The sequence below is a fragment of the Lissotriton vulgaris genome, chromosome 8 (assembly GCF_964263255.1).
Source record: "Lissotriton vulgaris chromosome 8, aLisVul1.2, whole genome shotgun sequence".
Taxonomy (NCBI): domain Eukaryota; kingdom Metazoa; phylum Chordata; class Amphibia; order Caudata; family Salamandridae; genus Lissotriton; species Lissotriton vulgaris.
In genome coordinates this window covers 1,577,974,648-1,577,984,297 of record NC_141696.1, presented here as the reverse complement: position 1 = coordinate 1,577,984,297, position 9,650 = coordinate 1,577,974,648, and the positions used below count along the sequence as shown (strand labels likewise).

The window sequence follows — 9,650 nt, the reverse complement described above, 5'->3', positions numbered from 1 at the left end:
GCTATGAAAATGTACTGCGCACAAATGAACGTTTGAACTTTGAACCGAGGTCTCACTGGGCCATTATCAGGGACACTTGTGAGTCTGGTTAAATATTGGTGAAAACGCTGCACACCCGGCTCTCGGGCTTGCACGGAAGTGCATCGGTTTCAATGACTGACCCTAACTAGGACATGAAATCCTCCACTTTCATCGTTTTTTCAAAACATGTCCTTGCAGTGGGAGAACACTCCGCCCTCTTTTTTAAGTTCTTGCTGGCTGCGCTCACACATTATACCCAGCAGGTGTAAAGGTTCCGCCCCACCACATTTAAAACCAACAAGCCGTGCAGGGACTTCATAAATCTAGCAGGGCAAAGGGGCGCCCTGGGCGGCAGCCCACCTCTATGTAAGTTCACTGCTGTACGTGCCTCCTCGGGCCCCGCCGAAGGCACCTGCCCTCCGGCTCCACCCCTGCCCAGGCTGCACCCAGGGGAGGGGGGTCCAGCCCCCGGGGGGAGGGGCGTGTTCCTAGCGCCCAGTGTACCTGGGATGCAGGTGAGGTCCTTGTTATTGCGCCCACGGAGCAGGCGGCAGCAGGGTGCGTCCCCCCAGAGCCCCGGGCATTCATCCGTGCCGAGACCCTGCGGCCGGCCGGCCGGAGGTGAGGGTTCCCCCTTCGGCGCAGCGCATAGAAGCCTCCAGGGAACCACATACAGCCGACTCCAGGCGCTACACAGGTAAAAATATGTTTTATTGTAATGACACTAGCTGCGCTTCGCGCCTCACTTGTGCCGCTTCTAAGCTCTTTAAATAGTGTGTCCGACTCTGTGTCACGTGACTGACTGCCCCCCGGTGCCTTGTGGCTGTTTTAGAATTGAGGAGACCCCTCGGGCCTTAAATTAAACAAAAAATGCTTGCTTTTTTGATCCAATACAGGGCTGCAGATAAGGGGGTAGTGCAGTGTGTCCGCCCAGTTCAGACTGTAATGTTTATGTTTTTTTGCACGTGCCATGCTGGTGGTCACACGCGTAATTAATTTAATTGAACAGTATTTTTATTGCAATGTTTTCTTAAGTTATATGTTCGAGCTGTGAATCTTCTCACGCGCACTCTGTAACTTTCAATAGATCCGGTGTGTGTCTGTTAGTGTGTCACAAGAATCCTTGTATAGCGCCGCGACGCCCCACGTGCCCCGTGGGCGCTTTAGTGATCCTAGCACCCCCATAGATTTATAGTTTGCTCTAGGGGGAGTTCTATTCGTGGCACTTCCTCAGAGGCCCGAAGGGTCGGCCATGGGTGCAGACGTGGAGGGGAGGGTCGGTCAGGGCTCGGCCACCTGCCTGCCAGGGTCACTCCTTTCATCCTGCGTGTCGCCCCCTCCCCGGGGCACTCTGAAGGACCCCGGCAGGCGGAGTCACGAAGGAAGAGGTCCTCACTAATTGTAAATGGCAGCAGGGGTCAGCCGAGTGATAGCTCGTGGGGCTCACGCGCGTGCTGCAGATAAGTGTGCCCAACAGGGCGCGCTCAACATTCCGGGATCCATAAAACAAGTATTACAGATGTGTATAACACGAATTCCTGTGCTCTAGAGAACTGACATTAGCCCTGCTCAGAAAAGTTTCCAGGAACGAACTTGTAATAATTCCGTTTATTACACGTGAAGCAGCGAAGGGCCAATGGGTGGAAAGAGTTTTATTGAAGTTCTACACACATTCGTAATTACCTCTTTTCTGTTAGCAAACAGCAGGGTGTCTGGCAGCTAAGGATGTCGGGGTGTCTGGAGCTCAGCAGATATCAGGGTGTCTAGGAGCTCAGCAGATATCAGTGTGTCTGGGAGCTCAGCAGATATCAGGGTGCCTGGGAGCTCAGCAGATATCAGGGTGCCTGGGAGCTGAGCAGATATCAGTGTGTCTGGGAGCTCAGCAGATATCAGTGTGTCTGGGAGCTCTGCAGATATCAGGGTGTCTGGGAGCTCAGCAGATATCAGTGTGTCTGGGAGCTCAGCAGATATCAGTGTGTCTGGGAGCTCAGAAGATATCAGGGCGTCTGGGAGCTCAGCAGATATCAGGGTGTCTGGGGGCGCGGCAGATATCAGGGTGTCTGGGAGCTCAGCAGATATCAGGGTGTCTGGGGGCGCGGCAGATATCAGGGTGTCTGGGAGCTCAGCAGATATCAGTGTGTCTGGGAGCTCAGCAGATATCAGGGTGCCTGGGAGCTCAGCAGATATCAGGGTGCCTGGGAGCTGAGCAGATATCAGTGTGTCTGGGAGCTCAGCAGATATCAGTGTGTCTGGGAGCTCAGCAGATATCAGGGTGTCTGGGAGCTCAGCAGATATCAGTGTGTCTGGGAGCTCAGCAGATATCAGTGTGTCTGGGAGCTCAGAAGATATCAGGGCGTCTGGGAGCTCAGCAGATATCAGGGCGTCTAGGGGCTCGGCAGATATCAGGGTGTCTGGGAGCTCAGCAGATATCAGGGTGTCTAGGGGCTCGGCAGATATCAGGGTGTCTAGGGGCTCGGCAGATATCAGGGTGTCTGGAGCTCAGCAGATATCAGGATGTCTGGGAGTTCAGCAGATATCAGTGTGTCTGGGAGCTCAGCAGATATCAGTATGTCTGGGAGCTCAGCAGATATCAGGGTGTCTGGGAGCTCAGCAGATATCAGTATGTCTGGGAGCTCAGCAGATATCGGTTTGTCTTGAAGCTCAGCAGATATCAGGGTGTCTGGGAGCTCAGCAGATATCATGTCTGGAAGCTCAGAAGATATCAGGGTGTCTGGGAGCTCAGCACATAACAGCATGTTGGGGAGCTCAGCAGATATCAGGGTGTCTGCGACCTCAGCAGATATCAGGGTGTCTGGGAGGTCAGCCGATATCAGGGTGTCTCGGAGCTCAGAAGATATCAGGGTGTCTGGGAGCTCAAGACATATCAGTATGTCTGGGAGCTCAGCAGATATCAGGGTGTCGGGGGCTCGGCAGATATCAGGGTGTCTCGGAGCTCAGCAGATATCAGGATGTCTGGGAGCTCAGCAGATATCAGTGTGTCTGAGTGCTCAGCAGATATCAGGGTGTCTGGGAGGTCAGCAGATATCAGGGTGTCTAGGAGGTCAGCCAATATCAGGGTGTCTGGGAGCTCAGCAGATATCAGGGTGCCTGGGAGCTGAGCAGATATCAGTGTGTCTGGGAGCTCAGCAGATATCAGTGTGTCTGGGATCCCAGCAGATATCAGGGTGTCTGGGAGCTCAGCAGATATCAGTGTGTCTGGGAGCTCAGAAGATATCAGGGCGTCTGGGAGCTCAGCAGATATCAGGGCGTCTAGGGGCTCGGCAGATATCAGGGTGTCTGGGAGCTCAGCAGATATCAGGGTGTCTAGGGGCTCGGCAGATATCAGGGTGTCTAGGGGCTCGGCAGATATCAGGATGTCTGGAGCTCAGCAGATATCAGGATGTCTGGGAGCTCAGCAGATATCAGTGTGTCTGGGAGCTCAGCAGATATCAGTATGTCTGGGAGCTCAGAAGATATCAGGGTGTCTGGGAGCTCAGCAGATATCAGTATGTCTGGGAGCTCAGCAGATATCAGTGTGTCTTGAAGCTCAGCAGATATCAGGGTGTCTGGGAGCTCAGCAGATATCAGTATGTCTGGGAGCTCAGAAGATATCAGGGTGTCTGGGAGCTCAGCACATAATAGCATGTCGGGGAGCTCAGCAGATATCAGGGTGTCTGCGACCTCAGCAGATATCAGGGTGTCTGGGAGGTCAGCCGATATCAGGGTGTCTCGGAGCTCAGCAGATATCAGGGTGTCTGGGAGCTCAGCACATATCAGTATGTCTGGGAGCTCAGCAGATATCAGGGTGTCGGGGGCTCGGCAGATATCAGGGTGTCTCGGAGCTCAGCAGATATCAGGATGTCTGGGAGCTCAGCAGATATCAGTGTGTCTGAGTGCTCAGCAGATATCAGGGTGTCTGGGAGCTCAGCATATATTAGGGTGCCTGGGAGCTGAGCAGATATCAGTGTGTCTGGGAGCTCAGCAGATATCAGTGTGTCTGGGATCTCAGCAGATATCAGGGTGTCTGGGAGCTCAGCAGATATCAGGGTGTCTGGGAGCTCAGCAGATATCAGGGTGTCTGGGAGGTCAGCAGATATCAGGGTGTCTGGGAGCTCAGCAGATATCAGGGTGCCTGGGAGCTCAGCATGTCAGGGTGTCTGGGAGCTCAGCAGATATCAGTGTGCCCAGGGGCTCAGCAGATATCAGCGTGCCCAGGGGCTCAGTATGCAGCTGGGTGTCTAGAGGCCAGCATGAAGCATTGTTCAGGTCTCTGCTGATGGGTGGGAAATGCTCCACCATTCAGTTCTTTGCTGATGGTTGGGAAATGTTCTACTGTTAAGGTCTTCACTGACTCGTCGAAAGTGTTCTACTGTTCACTTCTTTGCTGATGGGTGGAAAGTGTTTCATGGCTCAAGTTAGGGCTAATATTGTGAACATGCTTGCTGTGTTGATTTGATGGAAAGAGCTTAACTGTAACGACAAGTTGTTTGATTGTTCAGAATCTGTTGATGTTTGGTGGAATATGTGTGACTGTTTGGGCATTGATTGTTTGACAGGAAAGTTTGATCTCTGAGGTTTGGGAGGCTGGGCCGAACATCTCTGAATGTCCTTTGGTTGGCCTTCGATTGTTCAGATGTTGTTTGGTGGAACGTGTGTCGGCTTGGGTATCGGTTGGTTGACAGGAAGTGTTGGATCTCTGAGGTATGGGATGATGGATGGAACATGTCTGAATGCCCTGTGGTTGACCTCCAACTGTTCTAATGTTGGCTGATTTTGTGGAAAGAGTTTGACCGATTGCTGAGGGTTTTGCTGATACTATGAAAAGTCTTTGATAATAAAACAGCGGAACATTTGCATTTGGAGATACAATTATCATTCACAGGTCATCAGACGCAAATTCACAATAAAGGAGAAGAGCCGCAGGTGTACAGATGGTCATGTTGGGTTGCTTTTCACACGCTCCCTGCAGACAGAAGCATCTGGCATTCTTATGCACTGGGTCATCCTTGGAGATACCATTGGAGCAGTGGGCATTTCTGTTCCTTCGTGAACGACTCAAAAGAGTGTGTTGTGCCTACCTCAGGTGGAGTTGAGGCATCACTTTTCACGCACTTAGTAAGAATGGGCGATCGCCCTAACGTACTAACACACAGTATGCAAATAGTGGGACAAATTGCACAAAGACATTTTGCAACTTGTCTGTAATTTTGAGATGTGACCTATTGAATAGGTTGTGCTGCAAAGTACCCTCTCACCAGACTTAGCAGAATGACCCCCAGCCAGTATTAGATAGACGTGTGGATATTTGTGACCCACTGTTATTGTTGCCAATGCAGGGGTGGTGGCCGCATGTAACAGTCGCCCAACATGCTTTCACAGGAAACACTTTTTTAAAGCAGGCTATGCTCCCTAAAGGAACTGGTGCTGCCTAAATGTGGGACAACATCTGTGATAGACAGCATTAGTTCGGCAGTAGGCATTGGGCCCTTGGACCATTCGTTGTTTGTTTACCTTTATAGACTCGGGCCCCCTGGGTTGTCTCCACGTGCCAACCACCCCCATGCCAGCAGGTTCCATTTTTAGGTTGAGACGAGACAGCGCTTGAGTAGTCTGTTCAAGACATGCTATATATATTTTGTGGGCTTATAGCCCGCCCACTGATTTTCATTTGTTTGCTACAGTGTCCTTTTAAAATTCTTACTTCCAATTGGTTATATGTTCCTATTTGTCCCTCCTTTTCATTGTTTGTTCCTTCCCATCGAGGAGGACCCCATTACCATTACTTGTAGCCTTCAACTTGTCCCAAATTATTGACTGGCTCAGGAACTCATTTTTATTTCTAAAAGCGTCTTCACAAGCGTTTGTACGTTTCGCTTGATCAGAGTGGCAAGTCGCGCTTCATCTTTAAGCATGGTGGCAACTTCGGGAGGCTGTGCAACTTTCTCTTGTTCTGAGAGGCCCCCCACCTATTATATGCACCTCCACTGTCTGCTCACTACCTAATCCCTGATTGCAGCTGTCAGTGGTGGCTGATGTTCAACAGCCCATTGCGTTTCTGCTGGCAAGCATCTCCAAGGGCTCGGTGGACCATTTCCGATAATATTTTATTCAGCCCGTGAATATGCTCATGTGATTTTTCTAGTATTTTTTTGGGGAGTGTTCTTTGGCTCATGACCATTTCTTAGACATTGTGTACGCGCAATTGAGTCTTTATTTTATTGGCAATTTTATTTCATGATATTTTTCCCACATCCAGAAGCGTTTTTTGTTATCCTGAACCCATTTTGTTCTATATTATAACGCTGTAAATTAATGTCTATTTATATAAAAAGATAGATGAATATGTTTACTGTATAGTCTCACAACATGCTCTACCTAACTAACGTTGGTTGAGATCTTTTCTCTCCAACCGTTTCTACCAAGTCTGGGAAGGAGCAGAGCAGTCTGCCCTATTTCCCCTTCAATGTGGAGTCCCGCAGGGCTCATCGCTGAGCCCTACCTTATTTAATATATATATGACTCCACTTGAAAGAGTGGTCGCCCCTTCGGGGGTGAAGATCATCAGCTATGCTGATGATACTCAGCTGGTGGTGGGCCTCACTCAGCTGGCGGAACAACCTGAGGTGTTACACGACTGCCATGCCAATGTCTATCGCTGGATGTCTAACTCTGCCTTAAAGCTTAATGGAGGAAAAACTGAGCTGATGCTCCTGGGTAATTCCAGTCCCTCCATTATTGCGAGCTGCTGGCCCCGGTCTCTTGGTGATCCACCATCTCCCAAGAAGGAGATCAAGTCCTTGGGAGCATGGTTAGAGAAAGATCTGTCCTTCAGGACCCACGCCAAGAGGACCGCGGGGGTTTGCTTTGGTTTACTGAGGTCAGCCCGAAAGGTGTTACCACTGCTTCCTGATCCAGCAAAGAAGCTTCTGGTACGTGGTTTAATCCTATCGAGGCTCGACTATGGGAATGCGCTGTTCCTCGGCGCTCCTGAAGCTACCTTTAAAATCCTCCAACAGGTGCAAAACGCAGCGGCTAGACTTCTTATGGATGTTCCTAGAAGACAGTCTGCTGCCCCGGCCCTTAAGACGCTTCATTGGCTCCCCGTGAAGGAGCGGGTGAAGTTTAAAGCGCTATGCACGGCCCACAAGATTCTGCATGGCAAAGGCCCCCCCATCCTTTCTAACATGGCCCGTCCGTATAAGCCCCCTCGTCTTTTACGCTCGGACCAAAAACATCTGCTGCAGTCAGCGAGAGTAAGGAGAGTTCGATCTGGGGGCAGGCGTTTCTCTGTGCAGGTGGCGACTCTGTGGAACTCTTTGCCCCTCAAGATTCGCTCAGAGCCCAAGATCCTACTATTTAGGAAACTTCTTAAGACCTACCTGTTTCCTCAGTAGGGATTAGTTGAGTCTCTCCTTTTGGTCTGTCTGCGCCGGGATGCCCCAGGGTAAGCTGAGCGCATTATAAGTTTCATATTATTATTATTATTATTATTATTATTATTATTATTATTATTAACGTGTAGGACGCATGGTTAGTCTCAGAACCATGGAGGTCTGCTCCATTGATTGCCTTTTTTTGCTTGAAAAATAGTTTTTCCACTGGCCTTACATGTTAAAGCTTATCCTCAGTGGTTGCCTTCTTCGGTAGCGGTGGCCGATTGGCGGTTAGGATGTGCGGGGCGGGTGGGTTCGCCCTCATTCAGCCTGGTTATTTTTGCAGGAGATAGCCATTCGGGGCTCTGCCTTCTATTTCCTTGGCTACAGCACAAGGGGTCAAAGAAGCCCCCGGTAGCAGACTAATATGTTCGAATTAAACGTGTTTGAGTGGCAGCTGAACAAACGCAAACACCCACCTTCATTCCTCCCAAAAATAATTTCATGCTTTTATTTTCTTATTACTTTACTGACCAACTCAGATAGGTAACTAAGGGCCCAATGTGGGTAATCCTCATTTAGTGACTCTAAAATACCGAATTTTACCGATTTGGTATTCTAGATTCGGTAAATGAGATGTAGCTAAAAAATCGGTATTTATTACCGAATCGGTAGGACTCGGTAATTACCGAATCGGTATTTACCGATTCGGTAATTGCCATTGATTCCTATGGGCCTCAAGGCCCATAGGAATGAATGTCAATTACCGAATCGGTAAATACCGATTCGGTAAAAATACCGAATTGTCAAGGGGAACAGGGTGTCATTTTGACGCCCTGTTGCACGCCTGATTTTGGTTTGTGTGCCATGTGACACACATACATGCCCCTAGGGCATGTATGTGTGCCATATGGCACAGGTGTACATGCACAGATGTGCAAGTACACAGGAATTCGTTATTTACCATGCAATACTATTACATGGTAAATAACGAATCGGTAATTGCCTGTGGCACTGTTTGAAGTGCCACCTACATCTGGATTTACTGATTCGGTAAATTTACTGATTGGGTATTTTACAGAATTGGTAAATTTACTGAATCGGTAAATATACCGATTCTGTAAATATAAGGCCACCTACATGTCAAATCCCAAATACCGGTTGGTAACGGCCGAAATCGTCCTTTACCGACCGGTATTTGGCGACCTACATCTGGCCCTTTAACTTTAGTGAATGCCCCTACCAAATGACACAGCCAACCTCGTCAAAACCTTTTTGAAAACAAATTCCTGTCTTCTTATTCCTGCAGATGAGAACTTCCAGTCCCTCTGCTGGGTTCAGTGTATTTGATGGTACCCGACTGATGACAGGAATAATCAATCACATGTGCAGCTGACTCTGCCCGGGCCCTGCCGCCCTCCCACAGGGAACATTCTGGCCTGTAACCCCAGATTCCCCCATAGACATGCCTGCTAGCATTGTCTCCACCCGTCTGCGTCTTCTGGACTCGTGCTTGGAGTGTTAGGGCACCCTCCCCCATTGACTGGGGTCTGAGTGCACTACAGGCCTCCCACAGCCACCCTCTCCAGTGTGTGGGGGCAGACTGGGTGCAGGGACCCCTGCCTCCACTTGAGGGAGTGCACGAGTCTGTCGCTTGCGAATCAAGAGAAGAGAATCCAGTTAGGGGCAAGGCACTGTCATGGAGCACGCGGATCCTCCTGCAGACACGACAGGAAGTGGACAGCTCTGGGGCGTGCAGGCCAGACATGCACAGACAGCCCCCACCACCCGCACATGCACACACAGGCTGCAGGCTGAGGTCAACTCTGGCATGGAAAACTTCTGGGCATATTATCAACGGCAAACGATAATAATCGTTGGCTGTGCTTAGCGATAATTACATTATCGCAGGCTATCTCTGGTATTTATCGCCCTGGTAGCGCGTGATTAACAACGCGTTACTCCAGGGCGATAAACATTCCAGAGATAGCGAGTATATCGCCCTTTTGCAGGGAGCATCGCTGGCTTTCCAGCGATGTACCCTGCAAAAGGGCGATAACCTTGCTGATATGACCAACAGATTCGTATCAGCATAATTCACCCCCTATGTTAGGGATGGTTAAGTCAGGATTTTAGCAGACTTTAGATTTTGGCGAAAACGTCAGTTTTTGCCAAAATCTAATGTGTGTTATAATCATGTTGGCTTCCTTGTAAATATCGCGATGTAAACATCAGCGATATTTGCAAGGTTGTCCA

General features: G+C 49.7%; 1 protein-coding gene across 1 annotated transcript in view; it reads left to right on the top strand.

Moving 5' to 3' along the window:
• Positions 1 to 500: 500 nt before the first annotated feature.
• LOC147700465 (cystathionine beta-synthase-like) overlaps positions 501 to 9,650 on the top strand; it is a 186,859-nt gene continuing 177,709 nt past the window's right edge. The window contains exon 1 of the mRNA XM_086935874.1: positions 501 to 718. The gene's annotated coding sequence lies outside the window, so the exon portion shown is untranslated. The remainder of the gene's footprint in view (positions 719 to 9,650) is intronic.